General features: G+C 41.0%; 1 protein-coding gene across 1 annotated transcript in view; it reads right to left on the bottom strand.

The window, feature by feature from the left end:
* CLSTN2 (calsyntenin 2) overlaps positions 1 to 22016 on the bottom strand; it is a 1243607-nt gene that overhangs the window by 125571 nt on the left and 1096020 nt on the right. The gene's annotated exons all lie outside the window — the stretch shown is intronic.

Here is a 22016-nt window from a genome sequence, read left to right as displayed (position 1 = left end):
GTGTGCTAAATGCTAACATGTCCACAGGATATAATGGGCTTGTTAGCATTTAGCGTGCACTAAAACGGCTAGCACACCTTAGTAAAAGGATCCCTTGGAAACTTGGTGATTAGTATTTTATTTTTTTTAATGTGAAAAAGGCTAGTATTTGTGAAATTTACTTTTTTTGTGCTTACTGCTGTCAAGCTATATGAGACAGAAACATAAGAAAAGGCTATGCAGTAGTGACAGCTGGTTCTTTCAGACTTCAATCAGTTTGGTTTAATTGGTTTTGTGGCACTTAAGAATATAAGCAATGCCTCTGCTGGGTCAGACCTGAGGTCCATCGTTCCCAGCAGTCCGCTCATGCGGCGGCCCAACAGGTCCAGGACCTGTGCAGTAATCCTCTATCTATACCCCTCTATCCCCTTTTCCATAATGCTCTATGTAACAGAAAAAACCAAGTTTGTCTCATAGATGCCGACACTGTACATCTCATCCTCCAAGTCCAAATTCGTGGCCATTGAGATGCAGTAGTGTTAGGGAATTTTTAACGCCAGTCACTGCGGTAAAAGCTCCGACGTTCATAGAATTCCTATGAGTGTCAAAGCTTTTAATGCAGCAACTGGTGATAAAAAAAACCCTACTGTGGCTTGATAAAAGGAGGCCTAAGTATCCATATTTGGCTGCTCGACTATGATGGCCAGTGGTCTGAATTTTGCAACATAGCTGGCTATCCATTAGCTGCAAACTGCTAATATTCAGCAGCCATCTCACAGTGCATATTAGCGCTTAGGTAACTATATGCTATTTAACTGGTCAGGAGCCATATTTTATTATTTGTGGTACCGTATATTAAAATAGTTTTTGGCTTATAATTGTAAAATACTTTCAAATTTTATTATATATCAAATCAAATACACTGAATGTAGTATAAGCAAAACCTCAGTTGTTGACCTTCAATCTCACTCATTGAGATGATAAATCTGTGTTCTAGATGGGCTACCCTTGGCATCTCTGCATTCTGGCCCAGCATCTTCCTTCCTACTCCCATTCCCAGCAATTTCTTTACCCCCTCCCCCAATGCCTTCCAACTACACTGTGCAGTCACTGAGCTCTCAGACAGTTTGGGTAACCAGGTTTATGAAGAGCCCACGGACCTTGCAACTCCCAATCTTACAAGACAGCAACATCAACAAGCTCTCAGAGTGCGAGGGGAGGGAACATATGCGTGTTTACAAGAGGGACAGACTACTGAAAGCAAGCAAGAAAAGAAAGCTGACTGGTGCCAGGTCACCACAGAGGCACAATCATTATCTACAGATACTCTTTTTTAATCCACTTTAATTAAATGGCCTAAGAGATCTATATGTATCTACTGAAGTTTGCATTTTCATTGCTACTTTTTTCTTTAGTATTTGATACATACCGGTATCTAATATCTAAATTTAATGAAAATTATTATCTCAAACTATTATGCTGACCTTTTTTTCTGCATGTTGTCAGACAATTAAGGACTAAGATCCCAGCCTCACCCATTTTAGCCTCTTCAAACAGCTAAACCACTGATTGCCTATGCCTATAAGCAACCACCATCTTGGATCTTTGCATTAATAGGAAATTGAGTATTCCGTTAAAAAATGTTCAGATTCTGCTGTTTCTCACTATTTACTGTATTCCTTTAACTTTTGCATTTCTCCTGCTGGAAATGAAGAAAGTATTACATGTTCAGAAATGTTTTATTAATTCCTAAGGGAACAATATGTATTAAATGTAAAAGAATTTGTTTTAATGGCTTTTGTAGTCTTCTATGTCCTTAGCACTCAACTGAATGTGGATGTAATGTTTATGGATGAACAGCATGATTTATGTAGGCACTAATCATTTCATTTATATCAGATATCTCCCTCATGTGCTGTAATCATCTTCTCTTTCTGCATTTATTGTGTGGTTATTGGAAAAATTGCTCTCAAAATGAAATAATGCATTTCATCATTAGCATTGTAGCTATCCTTTAAGCTCTATTATTTATAATGCATTATGCAACTATGCCTACAATAATTTTATTTTCACAAAATCGCAGAGAGAGGCTTTTGACAAGTGAGTAGACATGACTGTACTTCTAGATTGTCACCAGAGAACATATTGGGGGCAATATTAACCATTCATTAATTAACCACTAGTTAATTACCACTGACTGAGTCCTGACAGGATCCTCCGTGGCACATAACCAGAAAGTGCTGTTGAATATAACCTGGAGCACTATTGGATCACTATTTGGTTAGTGCTGTGGCAGTCCAAGGGTGGACATAGAGCAGCTCTGCCAGTATTCAGTGGCAGTACCTAGATTATTTTGCTAACTTTGAACAACAAAAGGACTGTCTTAGGTTAACCAAGTAATGAATCAGGTATGACCCTGAATACAGCAGCACCTAGATATTCAGTGCTGGTAGCCAGAAAGGAGCCAGCATGCAATAACTGTGTCTTATTTAGATAGTGATGGCCATCATTTAAAGAAATGTTGATTACCGCTGGCTCATGATTGCCCTCATTGATTTTTTATAATGAGAAATGCTAGCTTTACCCTCCAGCAAATTTAATCTATTCACCCCCCTTTTAGATCACAAGTCATCATTCCTTCTTCATTTTCTTCTCTCTTGCCTTGATTATTGTAATTTTTTATTAGAAGAACTAATCCTTATCCAAATTCATAGGTCACGGCTAATTCAGAATTCTTCAGTAAAAGTCATTTACGGTGTAAAAACATTTCATCATTCTTTAAAAAACTGAACACCAGCTCCCCATCTCGTACTGTATTCCTTCTAAAATATTAATTACATTTTTCATCAAATGTATTATTCTGGTTTGCTTTTTAACAACCTTATTCTTACTTACCCACTACATCCGTTCCCTCTTCTGACCAAAAATTATTAGCCTCCCCATTATTTTGATGACATAAGACTCTATTTTGGTGTCCTTGTCCATATACTTTGGAACAACTTTTAGATGTTTGTCAAGAGATGTTCTTCCCAAAATTTAAGTCTGCTCTAAACACTCCCTATTTTCAGCTGTCATTTCAGCAGTTATGAGAACTACCCCAGTAAAGTGAGAGGAAACTAACTGTCTCTTGTGGTATCCAACATTGTCTTCCTAGCTATTCTGGTTTAGAGATGGGCGGCCTTTTCTGGTGTCATCTACTGGAATTTTCATTCTATTTATTTTTACCTGGCCATTTTTTTCATCATGGTAGCAGTCACTGAAGGTACATTACACTCCTCCCTTCATATTCGCAGGGGGTTATGGGACGAGCCAGCCTGCAAATAAGGAAAATTCACAAATAGGGCTGACTCTGACCCACCCCCACCTCCCTCCTGCCACCCAGACCTCTCCACACCTTACCTGGTGGTCTAGCGATGAAACAGGGCAGGAGCGATCTTCCTATGCTCCTCCCTTTTCAGAGCCATGGACAAAACACAGCTGCCATGAGTTTCCGCTGTAGTCTTGTGAGACCACAGGAACTCATGGCAGCCATTTTTGTGGCCCTACACAGGGCAGGAGCTTAGGAAGATCACTCCTGCCCTACTTCACCACTAGACCACCAGGTAAGATGTGGAGAGGTCCAGGAGGCAAGAGGGAGGCGGGGTGGGTCAGGGTTTAGAAACTCGTGAATAACCAAAGTTACAAGTCCTAAACCCACAAATACAGGGGGGGAGGGTCTGTATTTTTAAAGAGGGCACACTAGCACTACTTATCCCCATGCCATCTTTTACTAGAGGACACTAGTGTCTAATCAGGAACAGAAGAATCTTCAGTCACTTCTGCTCCATCAGTCCTGGGTTCAAAATAGTATTTGTGATCCATATTAATAATTTTGTTCCTACTCCCTGTTAGACATGTGGGGCCCAATATTTGGACCATGGGAGGCAGCCCGGCTTCATTCAGCAGTAAGTGGCAAACCTAGAAATTCAATACTGGGGCAGTATCTAGCCACTAGCATGGAATTTCTGGCCTGCTAAGCCATAGCCATAGCAAAGATTGACCTGCTTTTTAGGCAGAACTATCTGGTTGCTAGACTTAAATGGTAAGCCAATGAATACTGGCACTGGTCGGCTATGTCACATGAAATAGCCAGTGACCAGTATATTCAGTAGGAAATAGCTGGCTATTTCCTGCTGAATAAAGGTGGATAGCCTGCTTAGCTCTATTTAGTCAACTAGAATCCAATTCTGGCCAGTTAAATACTGCTGAATAATGGGCAGCAGAGGGTGATATTAGGAATGAGGAGATTCTGGTTAGGGTTTCTTGCTGTCAGGGAGTGAATAGGAGAATTCCTAGAAGTCAGGAGAAGCGTGTGTGCAGGAGGTAGGGGGTTCTCAGTTGTTGATGGGGTGTCTGGAATGGATATGTGATGTCAAAGGAATAATTGGGGATGAAAAATACATGTGGTACTGGTGTGGAGGGGATCAGAGGTGATGGGGATTGATGTTGTAGGAAACAGTTATTTTAAAAAGCTGCTTCCATGCACATTTGGGGAAAAGCTGGAAAGAAGTCTTTTGTTTGTTTGAGGGGGGGGGGTTCAGAATGGTATGGATAAAAAATAGGACAGCTTTTTTTGCTGTCCTAGCTTTATCCAGAGAGTTACATTTGCATGTGTTAAGAGCTGCTGTATTTACTATTTCACAATGATTTACACAAAAAGCATTCACCATTTGTAGGGCCCCATTACGTTAAGCTCAAAAGAGCAAATTAAGTTATAAATAGTCTGAACCACTGCTTTCCTAACTTGGCTACAGCAACAGATGAAAAGGAAGAAAGCAGGCAACAAAATATATGAAGAGAGAGAGAAAAAAAAGGCCTAGAGAGAGAAAGGGAATGAGAGGCAGGAAACAACTCCTGAACAGAAAGTAGGGGTGGTCACATCAAACACCACATCTGTACAGGCCATGAAGAGAAAGGAGCTTAGTAACCTATTCATTTCTGTACTGTGCTGTTGTTGACCTTTTCAAGTATAATCCAGCAGAAAAGATTAACCTTGAAGTGGTGACAATGTTTTTATTTGTTTCCCTCCAGTTCAGTGGCGTAGTAAGGGGGGGGGGGCAGTCCACCCAAGGATCAGTGCCCGCACCTAGGAAGTGACATCAGAGTGCTGAAGCCAACAGGAGCAGCTACTTTGTGGCTGCTTGCACCAAAGATAAAAAGGTATGTGGAAGGGGCACATGTGTGCATGGGGGGCAGGAGAGGGGTGCCACCGCCCCAGGCATTGCTCACCCCCAGTTTTGACATTTTTGCATTCCTTGGCTACATCCTACTGTATTTCTCTTCATTGAAGACGTTATATATTTAGGGCAATTCCAGAACTGGGCTCCACAATTTAGGAGCACACTTTATGTGGGCTATGAGATTCTATAAAAAAAGTTTAGGTTCTTACCTTGCTAATATCTTTTCCAGTGGATATGTGTGCCATTCTGGACAGACAGGCAATATCCTCATGCTCGTGAGCCATGCTGAAAGAATCCACTCCAGCAATTAAATCCCTCCCCCTTCACAAGAGGGCTCTGCTGCCTCCTTCAGTTTGTACCAAAGCAGGTAATAACTCCATATAAAAAACACATGTGAAAGAGGGGTATAAGGAAACTCTCTGACTACAACTCTATTCTGCTCTGATATTATAACAGGGGCAAAAACAAGCAGCAATGCCAAAAGGCTAAGCCAGAAACTCTTTACCGGGCAGACGATTGTTCCCTCTAGCCTCTCTCTCACTTTATGCTCGGCAACTGTTGATTTTAGCGGTGTCCTGCTTGCTTCTGTTAGCACTTGTTCCTGAAACCAACGCTTGGTTGAACCACCACGAAGATTACTACAAAATAAGTATCTTCTGTTATTTTGAACACTAATTTCTCTTACTTCTCTGCCTAAGAAGCTAAGTATTTTTGAATGTTTTCATCCTGTGGAGGGGGCTAAGACTGTGCTCAATTCTCCTGCTGTTTAAATTGTGAGTTTATTTCCCTGGCACACATTGCTACATATATATTTATACATTAATTGATTTTCTTTCACACTATTTTTAGTGTTTTACACTAAACTGATTTTACACTAAAACTGATTAACTATGGTAGCACACATTTGAGGTCAATGATGGTGTGCGACAGTTAAGTGAGCCTTGTGCTCTCTTGTCCTGCCTAAGTTGCAGTTTCAGTTGGCTCTTTAGCTTACTTTATCACACTGAGGGCTCATATCACGTATTATTGATCAGTTTTGATCCTTGCATTATTGTTTTATGGAGCAATCGTCTGCCTGATAAGGAGTCTCTGGCTTAGCCTTTTGGCATTGCTGCTTGTTTTTGCCTCTGATATTATAACAAGCATGTTAAACATTGTCATTGAACAATCAAAACAGTGAAACAATCATGCCAAACAAAAACATTCATGGAGCTCAAATAATACCCCAAATTGTTATAGCAATAGATTATTCTTCATACCCTTAAGATCTGATTGATATCCAAATTTCAGTTTGAACACAAACTTTCTGATTGGGATCACAGCCCTTTGCTAGCAGTGATACGCATTACACAAGACTTCAAGCTATAGATCAGGCAAAAATTGTTGTGGATACATATCCCTTACCACCATCTTAGGGACCCATTTGTTCGAAACACAGGCCGTGTTGGGTCCCTTTATCTACCTGAGGTGGTCTTATTGTACGCAACAAATTATTTATTGAAAAAACATTGCCTGCATGCTGTACAGTATCTTTTCCTAGTGCAATAAGTGTGTCATTCTGGATGGATAGGACATAAAAAAAGAAGTCCCAGAAATCTAGGGCATGACCACTGTGCCAGCTCATAATACTGAGGACCCAAAGGCAGAGTTCTCCCTTGTCACTGCATCCACCATGTAAAATTTGGAAAATGTATGTAGAGTGGACCAAGTTGCTCTACAAATCACCCACAAAGAAGCCACACTTCTAGTCGAATGTGCCTTTACGGAGACTGGTGGCTGATGAAATGGCCCTATGGATCCATCATGGCCTTGGAAGCCAGTGTGCCGCATGTATCCTGACTAGTGAGTACAAAAAGATGGTCAGGTAACTTGAACTTGTTAGCCACCTCAAGATATCGAAGAAGCACTCTTCTTATATCCAACTTTTTCAGAATCCAGTCCTTTTTAAAAACCTGGCCACAAAACAATCAGGCTGCAGGAGACATCATAGCACCAAAACTGTCCTACTCGACATTGTAGATGATTGTTAGAACTACCTAGATAGAGGCAAAGATGTGCCACTCATTCTGTTAGACTTAAGCGCAGCTTTCGACACGCTAGCTCATACTATCCTACTCTCTAGACCAGTGTATCGCATACTGTGTGCCGCAGCACACTAGTGTGCCTCCTGAGATTTCAGGTGTGCTGCGACACACTGAGGAGGAGGAGAAGATATGCCAATGCCGGCTGACTGCCTATAGGGCATGCCTCTCGCAGAGAGAGGCACATCCTATAGATAACTTCTCCTCTTCCCCGGCACCTCTACTGCTCTCCATGCCTCTCCTGTTGACACCCCCTCCCACTGCCAGCTGAAGGCCCCATCTGCAGCGTCTGTGCGCATGCGCAGATGTCGCTATGATGACATCACACATGTGCCTTTAAACATTTTCACAACATGGCTCCCCACTATATAACTGAAAAACTCACCATCTACTATCTGAAAAGACCACTCAGATCGCAGCAAGAACGCTGACTAAACATCCTATAGGCTCATCAACTACAACTTGAAATCGCTCGGAGACGATCATTCTCTTACAGTTTAGCAAAACTGTGGAACTAGTTCCCCTCAGACATCTGAGCCTTAGATAGCCTACTACATTTCCGGAAAGCGATAGAAACCATAGTGTTCTCAAACCAATGCATACCAGCCTTGAGAACCAAATGACCAGGTTTTGACAGTATAAACAAAAACTGGAAATCAAAATGTACCATGCTGTACTATGCTCAACAAGTACTCAATCTAGGTGTATAATGGTGCAATCATAATGTGTTGGAGTGCCAGGTTGGTGTACTGTCTTCATATATTTGAGTCAAGGGTTAGGATTGACTCAAATATATGGAGACAGCACACCAACCTGACACTCCAACACATTATGATTACATCATTATACGCCTAGACCAGGTGTAGGCAATTCCGGTCCTTGAGAGCCTGAGCCAGGTCATGTTTTCAGGATATCCACAATAAATTTGCATGAGATAGATTTGCATCTCAAGGAGGTAGTGCATGCAAATCCATCTCATACATATTAATTGTGGATATCCTGAAAACCTGACCTGGCTCCAGCTCTCGAGGGCCGGAATTGCCTACCCCTGGCCTAGACTGAGTACTCGTAGTGCATAGTAATAATAATAATAATAATAATAACAGTTTATATACCACAATACCGTTAAGTTCTATGCGGTTTACAATAGATTAAGCGAGGTACAAATTGATTGAATTTAAGAGGGGAGAAGAGGAGAGTTAATAGGACCGGAAATGCGTTGTTGAGGAGAAAGAGATTAACAGGACAGAGGAAACACTATGGAGGAGAAAGAAGATGAGTGGGTCAGTTGTCTAGATACTTTAGGAACAGTTGAGTTTTTAGACGTTTTCTGAATTCCTCATAAGTAGTGGGCGAAAGCAGTTGATCTAGGTCTTTACCCCACAATGCTGCTTGATGTGAAAGAAGGTGTTCATGGTGTTTTTTCAGTTTACAACCTCTAACTGGGGGGGAAATGAAATAGGAATGAGAGCTTCTCTTGTGTCTGTTGGCAGAGAAGGAGAAAAGGTCAGTTATGTATTTAGGGGCAAGTCCGTTTAGCGCTTTAAAGCAGAAGCAGGCGAATTTAAACTTTATGTGTGCTTCCATCGGTAGCCAATGTAACTGCCGGTAGTAGGGTGATACATGATCGAATTTCTTTAGTCCGAAGATTAGTCTGACCGCTGCATTTTGCATTAGTTGTAAAAATCGCATATTTTTTGGGGAAATGGCTAAGTAGACGATGTTACAGTAGTCAAGTTGACTTAGTATGAGGGATTAGACCAGGGTTCTGAATGCCAACGTATCGAAATAAGCCTTAATGGATCTGAGTTTCCAGAGAGTGAAGAAACCCTTTCTGATTAAGGAGTCCACCTGGTCTTTCATGGTTAGGCATTGGTCTAGAGTTACGCCTAGTATCTTTATGGTAGGCTGGATGGGGTGATTAAGTTAATTGATGCATAGAGGTGTTTTGGTGTCAAACGGATGTGGTGAAGCAATGAAGAATTTTGTTTTTTTCTGAATTAAGTTTGAGCTTGAAGTTTGTCATCCATTGCTCCATCATGTTTATGGCTTCTGAAGCCTTGGGAATAGTTTCCGAGATAGAGTCAGCAAATGGGATTATAATCGTGAATAGTTTTATCCCCAGCTGAGTTAATTGCAAGCTCAGTGAGGACATGTAGACGTTAAATAGCAGTGGAGACAATGGTGACCCTTTGGCACACCGGATGGATTGCTCCAGGTATAGGAAAGCTCATAATTGAAGCGTACCTGATAGGTACGGGATGTAAGGAAGCCATGAAACCAGTTCAGCACCTCGTCTTTGATACCAATGGCATCTAGGCATTGTAGCATTTTCCTGTGGTCTACCAGGTCAAAGGCTGAACTCATATCGAATTGCATAACCAATGCATTGAGGCCCCTGCTAAACAGTAGGCACAGGTTGTCTAAAATATCTGCAATTACTGTCTCCGTACTGAATAAAGGTCTGAAACCGGATTGGGTTTCATGTAGAAGAGAGAACTGATTAAGATAGTCCATCAGTTGGGTGTGTACTAGTCCCTCCATGATTTTTACAATAAACGGAATGGATGCTACCGGTCTGTAGTTGGTTATTAGGGCTGAGGGTTCTTTGCGATTTTTTAGAATTGGGGTTATTATTATGTGACCGTTATTAGAGAGGAATTTCCCATTTTTTAGGTTGTGGGCCAGGTATTGTAACAGTGATAGTTTGAATTGTAATGGTACCGCTTTCATAATATCTGTGGGGCATGAGTCCAGAACGCAATAAGTTTTAGAGTATTTGTTGTATAGTTTGGTGTATAGTTCCATTTTAGGTCTTGAAAGGAGCTCCAGATCATGTCTGCTGGTATGTCATTTCCTTGGGTATTAGCTATTTGATGATCATTAGGGTCGTTTGTTGAACAGTGGTTTCTAAGGTTTTTAATTTTTGAATCGAAGTGCAGCGCTACGCAGAGGGTAACTTAGTGTTGTGTGTGGGTATGGTGTATCGAGTGGTGTCGAATACATTTGTGACCAGGTTGAATAGCTCTTTTGTATTGATTCCTTGCAAATCATTGCAAGATGAGTTAATTTTAGTGGAGTAGAATGCTTTACATTTGTCTTTTATCATTTGTTTGTAGATTTTTATATTAGCTCTCCATTTGTTACGATCTGCTAATTCTCCTGTTTTTTTCCAGGTTCTTTCCAATTGTCTGGCTAGTTGTTTCATTTTTAGAAGTTCGATGTCGAACCATTTGTTATATTTGTTTACATTGCTTTTGCTATTACGTTTGGGAGCAATTTTATCTAGAATGGATGTGCTTGTTATCATCCAGTGATCCCAGAAATCGATTCCTTCTATCTCCGTTTGCAGTTCGTAGTGCGACCAGTATTCCTCTGGATTAATATAGCCTCTTGTGTGGTGTTCTCTTTTTATCATTGGACGTGTTTTAGACCAGATTAACTTGAAATAATAAGTAAAATGGTCAGACCAGATATCGTGGCACCAGGAGCCTTGCGGTAGAGAGATGACAGGGTCTGGGATTTCCTTTATGGACATGGCTACCACATCTAAATGATGACCTTTTTCATGTGTTTGTGTGGGTAAAGGGAGGTTGTAGTTGAGTAGGGATAGAAAGTGTTTAAAATCTTTCGCGTTTGTGTTGTCCCCTTCATCTAAGTGTATGTTTATATCTCCTGCAATGATATTGTAGGAAGGACCAATTGAATTATGTAGGACAAATTCACAGAAGTCTTCTTTGGCTTTTGGCCAGCTTTTTGGTGGGACATAGAATAATATGCAGGATAGGGATTCTTCTAACTGGCAGTTGCTAATTTTGCAGGCTAAAATTTCTAGTTGGTCGGTCACTTTGGAATCTAGTAATTCGAACTCAAAACCTTCTGTAAGAATAATTGCTAATCCTCCTCCTTTTTTTCCCGGGCGATTTAGCGTAAGGATTTTGAAATTGTCTGGTAGGAGGTCAATTATTATTGGATCATTTTCCAATAGTAGACATGTTTCAGTTAGAAAAAGCACAAGTAAAAACCCTGAAAGGATAATAGCCAATAATATCTAAAAATAATGCAAGTAATATAGAATTGGCTAACACACCTGATCCTTGGGGAAAAAAGGGTCTAAGAAGTTGGGGCAAATCTACAGATTAATAAATAATGGACATCAGTATGAGCCCTTCATAAATGAATGAACGTGAACCTCTGGCTCAGGCAATATCTCAAGAGGTGACCAGCACCAGACCGCAGTCTAAATGAGAATAGCCTCATACATCATATAGTCCATGTGTGTCTGAGAATGCATACTGCATTCCACTTCCTCCCAAAACTGAATAGACTTTTTTACACCAAGGAAAAGGGGTTAAATGGGCAACACATACCTACTTCCCTAAAAACACACCTTGTGAATAAGAATTTTTTCCAGAAACATATAACAATAAATATGATAAAAGTAATAAATACTATAAATATACATAGAAATAATGTAAAATATAACAGTGTTTATGTGTAAAGTGCAGATAGGAAGAATAAATAAATAAATACTTAATAAATAATCGTACAAAGTGCAAGGTGCTTCATACAGTACAAAATGTGTGACTGAAATAAGACATAAAGTGCAAATGCAACTTATAGCACCATAAATGAATAGATACCTGCTCAATAAATGTAAAGGGAGTACAAGGTGCAAAATGCAAAATATATGGCAAGAATGAGACATAAAGTGCAAATGCAATCTATAACACCATAAAAAACACTTATAAAAACGCTTATAAATATAAATGTGAATATAAATATAAGGTGCAGATACCAATCCTTCCGTTTAAAGTGCAAGTGCGATTTCTCACTAACCCTGAGTTATAAGCACCACAAATGCTCACACATGCGCACCAAGCAAAAATAATGAATAATAAATACGTAACTAGCAAATGCTAACACTCACACATATACACACACTCGCACACCGGCTTAAATAAAGCCCAATCACAAAATGTCCAAGCGTATCACAACTTAAGGAATCACTGATAGATATCACCACTCTATAGAATCACCACTCGACAGAGCTCCGTTTCGCCACTTCATCAGGAGTGGAGATTAATTAGGAAAAATATATATATATATAAAATGGATGAAAGACCGACATAAACTGTTAAGTTTGTCGGTGGAAAAAATCCCACGGTTCCCAAGCATGCTGCAATCAAAAACGCTGGGACCCTTTTTTCCCAAGGATCAGGTGTGTTAGCCAATTCTATATTACTTGTATTATTTTCAGGTAGAAAAAGACAGGCTATTTGCTTGCTAATGATCCAATCATTAATTAGGAAGGCTTTATTCCTGACAGATCTAGTATTGAGATAAGCACAGGGAATAGATGTGGATGTGATAGGTTCGGTAGAGGTAGTGGTTTTGATGGGTTTTATTTGCCTTATTCTTTTTTTGAGGGTTATTACGTTATGCCTCCAACATATCAAGATTATATCACTATATCCTGCACCAAATGCCCTAATATAATGTGAATATATCCTGTCCTATGCCAATATAACATAAATGTACCCTTATTCGTATGCATAATGCTATTTCAAAATAATGTGTATGTTCCCTAAATTGTCTGTCTTGAAAACTTTGTGAACCTGATCTGGGCTCCTGGGGAGGACGGGCTAGAAATCTAAATAAATAAAAAATAAAACAACAATAAGCCTATATTAAGAATTAGGCTAAGAATTAATTGCATTAGCTTGAAAGTATAACAAGAAATTGTAAAAATATACTTTTTTGTTAATACAGTATGTGATACATAATTTTAAATGTGATTTTCATGATCAGCAGCCAAAAATCTGTAAGATAAACCTGAAAGTGTTGAAGAAGCAAAAACTTTGTGGTCCAGTGTAATGAAAAATCTACAATTGTCTGGGGAGACTATTTGCTTTTTGCTACATTGTTCTTCCATGCCCCAAGTTTCCAAGTTTCCAAGTTTATTAAATAGTTTGATTAATCGCCTAATCTACATTCTAGGCGATGTACAAAATAGTACAAATGTTTAAAGACATAGAAAATTACATAAACAAACAATATTTCAAAAACAAACCACAACCAAAATAAAATATTAATTTCTAAATACGATATGGGAACAATAGGAAAGTTCTTTAATGGTTACAATCTATATCAAATTCAAAATACAAAGGTAAAAACATTAGGTGGGAAGAGGGACTTAAAAATAAAGCAATAATAAGTAAAAGGGGTCATTTATTCGCTAAAAGCATCGATAAAAAGGAAACTTTTAAGTTGAGTCTTGAATTTGTCTAAGTTCTTTTCTTTTCTTAAATAAAGTGGGAGATCATTCCAAGACTGGGGAGCAGTCACTGAGAAAATAGTGAGGCGTCTCGTATTGATGACTCTTAATGAGGGAATGGCCAATAAATGTTGGTCCTGAGATCTCAATGTTCTTGAAGTAGTGTATGGAATTAAAACTTTAAAGATAAAAGCGGGGGTTTGAAATATTAAAGTTTTAAAAGTTAGTAAGCAAATTTTATATAAAATGCGGTGTGCAATAGGGAGCCAATGTGATTCCTTAAGTAAAGATGTGACGTGGTCAAATTTTTTTGCTTTATGAATAATTTTAATAGCGGCGTTCTGAACTATTTGAAGACGTCGGATTTCTTTTTGTGACAAGCCTTTGAATAAGGCATTGCAGTAATCAAGTTTGGAAATGACTAACGAATGTATTAGAATATTGAGAGATTTTGCGCATAAAAATTTGGCAACAGAACGAATTTGGCGTAGTCTGAAAAAAGTAGATTTGACCACATTACTTATGTGGTCGTGGTATGATAATCTATTGTCAAATGTTATACCTAAGATCCTAATGTTTTGATGTATCTGTAGTGGAGTGCCTTTAATAGAAATTGGAGTAGGCAATGTTTGACATTTTCTTTTCCTTTCATATTTGTCTCCTACAGGATTATCTAAATCACTGAGGTTGAGAATATATTGTGCTGCCTTCCTGGGCAACAAGATTCACAAACTTCCTGAACATAGGACTTTATTTATGCCACAGCTGAGGCTCACCAACTGAAACTTGGAAGAATCAATTCAGCTACCTCATAGCAGAAGCCTTCCTGAGAAAGCACCATCTGCTACTGTACATATGACTGTTTAATTGATTCTTATTAGGTAGTGCGAATCAGACTATTTGGTATGTTGGTCTTTGCAGCATTATGAAAGTATAGGTTATTAGAAATTGTTAGAAGATAGAAATGAAACCTCAGATAAAAGAACATTTCTTTATTTGATTTATTAGCTATCTACCAATTCAATAATAAATCTTCATTAGCAATGAATTTTTTCTGTCAGTATCCTTATTGTCAACCTAGCGGTGAAATTGGGACCAGGGATTGGTGTATATAATATCCTAGGCACTGTGGAAGCTTGATATATATAAAAACCTGACCCCTAGTGGTAGTACTGTGATACTACTGCTAGAGGTCTTGGTAGACATCTGGAACCCAGGCAACCGTGAGGCAGGAACAAGTCAGCATTTCTTCTACCCCACCATTCACCAACGACATTGATAAGCCTTGGAACTGCACTGGGTGAGTTGGAAGGCTTCAGGTAAACATCTGTTTTTGAGGATATTTGGCCCAGGAGAAAATCTCTGAGGAATGTTCCTGTGTGTCAGGTTTGTACCCGCATTTGGGGGCCTCCTAGATGATTTGGCCATGGTGAACAGGTGATGGCAGAAGGGTGATCAGTCCCAGTCAGAGATCAGATTATGATAGGGGAAAGTGATCAGTGCCTATTGGGGGCCAAGTAATGGTAGGGGGGCTGTTGGATGGTGTCAAGGAATAGTGGGGAGGCTGCCATCAAGATATTTGATGCTGAGATTGGGAAGCAGTGATTTTAAAAAGCTGCTCCCATATCTATGTGGGGAAAATAAGCATTCCCCCCCCCCCCCCATCTAGCTTTCTAAAGTTGATGAGCCCTCTGGATGCGGTAGGGGTTGAGACATGCAGCTCTGCTCCTATTTTATAACACGTTTTTTTGTTTGGAAAATAGTATGAGAATTTCACCAGTCCTAATTTTGACATTGAATTTCCCCTCTGTTCATTCTTTCTAACATGCCCTTCCATACTAATCTACGGGGCTAAAACAGCTTAATGCAAAAGTCCAGCAACATGAAGGGAGATTTTTTATGCAGAATGCATAAAAACTAATTTCTATGAAATATAGATCAGTGTTGTAGTTTAGCTGTGCAAATAGTTTGTTTTGGGAATCAATTCACACACTATTTGTCACACTGCTTCTTAACGTGCTATATTTTCACACCCTGGAGCATCACAGCTGCACAGCTTAATATAACTTTACAATGTCAAGCTAGATATATTTCCTTTTACAGCATCATTCTGATAATTATTTAACGTCTGTTTATATTAACATGCATGTAAATATTATTGTCCTTAGCTGTTGCCTAGCAGCTTGTTCAATCCTAATTCCCACTTTTGAAACTGGTAATGAGACATTTATTTTTAAACATTACAATTATACATGAAAAGGGTAATTTGATAAAACATTTTCTGCATGTAAAACTTAGGAGCAGGAGATCATTGTGGCAGGGGATCTGACATCGAAGAGACAAAATCCCTGCTTCCTCCAAATGCATTCTAACATTCACCACGGAAACGGCACTATAGGTCTTTCCAGCCTTAGTAAAAGCCAAGCCAATAGGGTAGAGCCAACGATATTTGACATTCTGGTCACAAAGCAGCTGGGTACAATCCTGATAGGATCGACGGCGAGTCAAGGTTGCTGGAGCCACATCAGGGGAAATTTCAACATTTACTTCATAGAAACATAGAAATAGACGGCAGATAAGGGCCACGGCTCATCTAGTCTGCCCACCCCAATGACCCTCTCCTACCTTTCTCTGTGAATAAATCCCACGTGTCTATCCCATTTGGCCTTAAAATCAGGCATGCTGCTGGCCTCAATAACCTGAAGTGGAAGACTATTCCAGCGATCAACCACCCTTTCAGTGAAAAAGAATTTCCTGATGTCCCCGTGCAGTTTCCCGCCCCTGATTTTCCACGGATGCCCCCTTGTTGCCACGGGACCCTTGAAAAAGAAGATATCTTCTTCCACCTCGATGCGGCCTGTGAGATACTTGAATGTCTCGATCATGTCACCCCTCTCTCTGCGTTCCTCGAGTAAGTACAGCTGCAACTTATCCAGCCGTTCCTCGTACGGGAGATCCTTGAGACCCGAGACCATCCGGGTGGCCATTCTCTGGACCGACTCCAGTCTCAGCACATTCTTACGGTAATGTGGCCTCCAGAATTGCACACAGTATTCCAGGTGGGGCATCACCATGGATCTATACAATGGCATAATGACTTCAGGCTTACGGCTGACGAAACTCCTGCGTATTCAACCTATGATTTGCCTTGCCTTGGATGAAGCTTGCTCCACTTGATTGGCAGTCTTCATGTTCTCACTGACATTCACCCCTAAGTCTTGTTCTGCTTCAGTTCTTGTTAGGATCTTGCCATTAAGGGTGTAAGTCTTGCATGGATTTTGGCTGCCCAGGTGCATGACTTTGCATTTTTTGGCATTGAAGCTGAGTTGCCAGGACCTAGACCAGCGCTCCAGTAGGAGTAGGTCGTGCATTATGTTGTAGGACATTGAATTTATGTCTGTTGTGCTTTTGCCCACTACATTGCTTAGTTTGGCATCATCAGCGAATAATGTTATTTTACCTCGCAGCCCTTCTGTCAAGTCTCTTATAAAGATAGGATCGGGCCCAGGACCGAGCCCTGCAGCACTCCACTGATTACCTCCATCATTTCAGAGGGGGTGCCATTCACCACTACCCTCTGAAGCCTACCTCCAAGCTAGTTCCTAACCCATTTCGTCAATGTGTCGCCCAATCCTATAGAACTCATCATGCTCAGCAACCTGCGGTGTGGTACGCTATCGAATGCTTTACTGAAGTCCAGGTATACGATATCCAGGGACTCCCCAACATCCAGCGTCCTCGTCACCCAGTCAAAGAAGCTGATCAGGTTGGATTGGCAGGATCTCCCCTTAGTAAATCCATGTTGACGGGGATTCCGTAGATTCTCCTCGTTCAGGATCGTATCCAATTGGCTTTTGATTAGAGTTTCCATTAGTTTGCACACTATTGATGTGAGACTCACCGGTCTGTAGTTTGCTGTCTCCATCTTGGAGCCTTTCTTGTGGAGTGGAATGACGTTAGCCGTCTTCCAGTCCAACGGGACGTTAACCGTACTAAGGAAGAGATTGAAGAGCGCGGATAGCGGTTCCGCCAAGACATCACACAACTCCCTGAGCACCCTGGGGTGTAGGTTGTCAGGCCCCATTGCCTTGTTAACCTTAAGCTTTGACAGCTCGCAGTAGACACCGCTGGGTGTAAACTCGAAATTACTAAACGGGTCATCTGGTCAACCCTTGTCTGTATCGATCCTCCTTTGCGCCGAATAGCCCACAACACCTACTCCTTATCTGCAAAACGATTCCCCTCTCTCGAACCAGCAATCCGATGAGCCCAATCTAACATGGGCTTGCCAACTTCCACCGAAGTCCCAGCCACTTTGAGCACTTTAATAGTATCTGGCACTCCCCGAAATCTTAAGTTAGAGCACCGGGACCTATTTTCTAGGTCCTCCATTATCAATGTGGCTGCTTTTGCATGCTCCTCCAAAGCAGAAACTTGTTCTTGCAGGCCAGTAATATCAGTGCCGTGCGAATCCAGCACCATTTCTGCTTCATTAAGCCTGGTCCCGATCTCTCTAACGTCACACTTCAAATCACCAAGAGCTCCATTGATGTCCACCCGAACTCAGGTAAGTTCATCCTTTAACTCCTGAAACCAACTGCACATTTCTTGTCGGAGCTGCGGAATTAAAGTCTCCGCCATGGGTTCCACCAGCAAAGCCCCAAACACCATTTTGGAATCAGCTCTTGAGGGCCCAGGTGGAAGCATAGATGAAAAAGTCTTAATATCGGTTTGTTTTTTTCCGAGTCGCCATCTCCACAGCAACCAATATTTCCCCAAAAACAACCCACAGCAGATTATGCAGGGAAAGACCCTTAAAGATGAAAAAATAGCAATAACAGCATCGGGCACCCTCAGAGCTAATCCTCTAGGCTGCCCGAGCCATGATGATGTCACTTCCTCCCCATTAAATCATTTTTAATTTTAGCCTTTCACTCTTACCCACTTGGTTTTTCAGTCCCCTGTTTTTTTGTTTGTTTGTTTTTTTACAATATATAAAAACAGTTTATTCTATATTAAAGTTTCTCTCTGTCGCTCTTTCTCTGTACGCCAACACAAAAGCTGTTTTCTTCTCTCCTCATCACAGTGAATTCTGCTCTCTTGCATTTCAGAAACCCTCATCCCCAAACCTCCATCTGTGCACCTGCTATTAACCATTCCAGAGCAAGTCAATAAGTGTATGGATCATCGAATGAACCAGCATATGACTCACAAACACTTAGCCAATTTTGGTGCATCTCTTCCCAACAAAAGCATAATTTCAGCATTTGGATCTAAAGGTTAAAGGTATGTGACTAAGGGCTTCAAATGAGTGTATTGATTAGCCACATCTGGTGTGGGACTTTCCTCCCGGTTATCGGATATCTGATTACCGTACTCTCAATAAGAGTAGGTAACTGTGTCTTATTACTGCCATCCATTGCTTCTATGAGGACTGCCATCCATTGCTTGCTCTTCTTCTTGTAACTCTTGCCACCCCTGAATGGGTTCTGAGACTCTAGGGAAATAGTCTCCTAAAATGTTGAACAAATCAAAGAATTTTGATAATAATAATTATAATAACTTTATTTTTCTATACCGCCATAGTCAAAATGACTTCTAGGCGGTTTACATTGGAAGAAGGCTAGACAATCAGCGAAAGAGAGAAGAGTTACATAAGAAATAGGAGTTGCATTGGGAATTACATCAGGTTTGCCAAGGGGAAATATCATAATGAAAAAAGGTCATCTGTTTAGGCGATGAATTTGTCAAATAGAACGGTTTTAATTGATTTTCGGAATGCGCCGTAGGTCTGCCTGGCTCTATTTAGGTAGTTTCCCAGCCAGGATTGCTGTCTGCTTGCTTGGAATAATGAAGGTTCTGTCCAGAAAGGATTTGTATTTGTAGCCTGTGATCTTTGGGTATATAAAGATGTTTCTGTTTCTGGTTGTTCGTGTGGGGTTGTGTAGCGTGAAGTGTGGTAGTAGGTAGGACGGTGCTAGTCCCCAGACCTGTTTGAAACAGATACATGCAAATTTGAACAGTATTCGCGCCTCCACTGGCAACCAGTGTAATTTTTTGTAGTAGGGGCTAATATCACACAAGACACTTGTTACTCGGTTCATCTATGACAGCATACATCTTAACTGCTTTCTCAGGATACTCTGGGATATACTCTGAGCAAATTTTGTGCCTTATGATTGGTTGAATAACAGCACCTGTAATAAATTCTGTATGTTTTCAACAGTTATTTATGAGGGGCTCCTGAAAAGTTCTCAGCCCGTCCAACAAAGTTGGAGCAGTCTCCATTGATTGCTATCCACTTAGGGGCAAATTCTAGGCAGCAGTCTAACCAGCTAATAGGGATGTACGTTTTATAAAAAAAAAAAAAAACCCCGAGGCAAATTGCCTATGCTATAGGTGTCTGTCGCTGGTGCAGGGAGGTGTCTAGGGACACTTAAGCTCGCCCAAGGCTGCGTATGGGTGTGTTTTCACCCAGAAGTGGCCTTGGGCTTGCTTAAGCAGCCATAGGCATCTCTCTAGGGTCTCAATAGGTGCATGAAATGTAGGCCATTAAAATGCTGGCCTACATTTCAAATAGACGTGGCCACTAAGCTGATCTCAGCAAGGAAATCTCTCTGCTGTGATCAGATGAGCGGCCATAGCAAGGATCCCCCCAAAACCCACCGCAAGTCAGTCAGCAGGATGGATGCCCAATCCCTCCCGCAACCACCCCCGAACTCGTACCTGACACTGTCTGTGGCAGGAGGGATGCCCAATCCTTCCCACCGCCACCTCCAAACCCCCCCTTGAAGTCTCCTGCCAGTAGGCCCCCGTAAACCCATGACACCATCCCCCCAGACCTGAACCCCCACATTGGCACCCCCAGACCTAAACCTTCCACCCTGGTACCCTAAAACCCACCCCAACCCCCCCTTCTGTAGTTTGGCTGGCTGGAGGGATGCCTATTCCCTCTGGCTTCCAGGCCCACCTCATCACAATATAGGGCCTTCCCCTTCCCGGTGTATCCTATGATGCACCGGAGAGGGGCCTAAGCACCATTTTTTAAAAAGAAAAATGTCCAAATACCGTAGTGGCATCAAGGGGCAGATAGAAGTTTTGTTCACCAAACCCTTCAAATTCACTAATTTTCTTTTGCCTTTTATTTAATATTTTGTTCATTTACTTCATTTACTTTGTTTCTGACCTGGTTTCCTTGATCTAGGGCTTTTTACATCTCTAAATTGCATCACTAAACATTCCGGTACAACTGTTGGCTCTGATCCAACAGTCGAAGGGCCTCCTATCTGCTGCTGGACTGGTTCTACTGTGGCCTTATGTGGCGTTTGAGAGATATTGGCTCCAACTGGTGGATCTGGTCAGGGCCTTCTCGACCCCTCCCTAGTTGTAGATGGCGTGGAACCAATTTTGTCGTGTCTCCTTTGCACCACTGATGAGACTGCACTGCGCCTGACAGCCGCAGCAATGGCTTCCTCCCTCCAAGGCCTAGTACTGTCACTGCTGGGGTGGATGTTGTGCTGTTCCCCTGTAATTGAAGCTCGTGATGATGTCGGCTGGACGCACCCTTCACCGCCTCTGTCAGCTTGCCAGATGGTGGTGGAATCAGTCCATTGGTAATCTTCTAAATTCTATCGCGCCAGCAATCTCCTTCACGATCTCTCCCCGTAAACAAAAAAACCCATGGTACTCTGCAAACCTAAACCTACTAAAAAAACAATTACGTTCTCTTGAATGAAAATGGAGGCACAATAAAACACTATTCAACTTTAATAAATTCAAGGAACATGCAGCATATTACAGATCCGAAATTAATAGAACCAAAAAAGAATACTATACCAAACAAATCAAGAAGGCTAAAAACTCCTCCACTTTAAAGGCAATAGTTAAAACTTTAACAACAAAGAAAAAAGAAATGAACAAATCCAATCTTACTCCTTCAGCACAAGCCCTCGCCACTTTCTTTATTGACAAAGTCCAGAAAATTAGAGATACATTCCCGCTTAACGCTACTTCCTGTCACTCTGTAGATTACGTAGACTCTACTAATTCAACTAATCTGTCCTATTCAAAATGCTCTCATTTCACCCTTCCTAGCTTGGAGGAAATACAAAGATGTATTAACTCGCTTAATTTAAAAGGGACTAGTACAGAGGTCATCCCCCCCCTTCCTTTTAAAACGATTTTTCTCCATTTTCAGTCCGTACATCAAAGACCTGGTCAATTCAAGTTTATCATCTGGATCTCTGCCTAAGATTTGGAAACAATCATCCAATTATTAAGGATCAAAACATTAGTACTCAGGACTTGTCTAATTACCGTCCCATAGCAAACATACCATTCATGGCAAAACTTACTGAAAAAATAGTATTCCATCAAATCTCCGACTTCGTTGAGAAAACTAATGTACTTCATCCTAATCAAACTGGCTTCTGTCATTGTCATTCTACAGAATTTTCTTTG

This window comes from Geotrypetes seraphini, chromosome 9 (genome assembly GCF_902459505.1).
Source record: "Geotrypetes seraphini chromosome 9, aGeoSer1.1, whole genome shotgun sequence".
NCBI lineage: Eukaryota > Metazoa > Chordata > Amphibia > Gymnophiona > Dermophiidae > Geotrypetes > Geotrypetes seraphini.
This window is presented reverse-complemented; position numbering and strand designations above follow the sequence as displayed.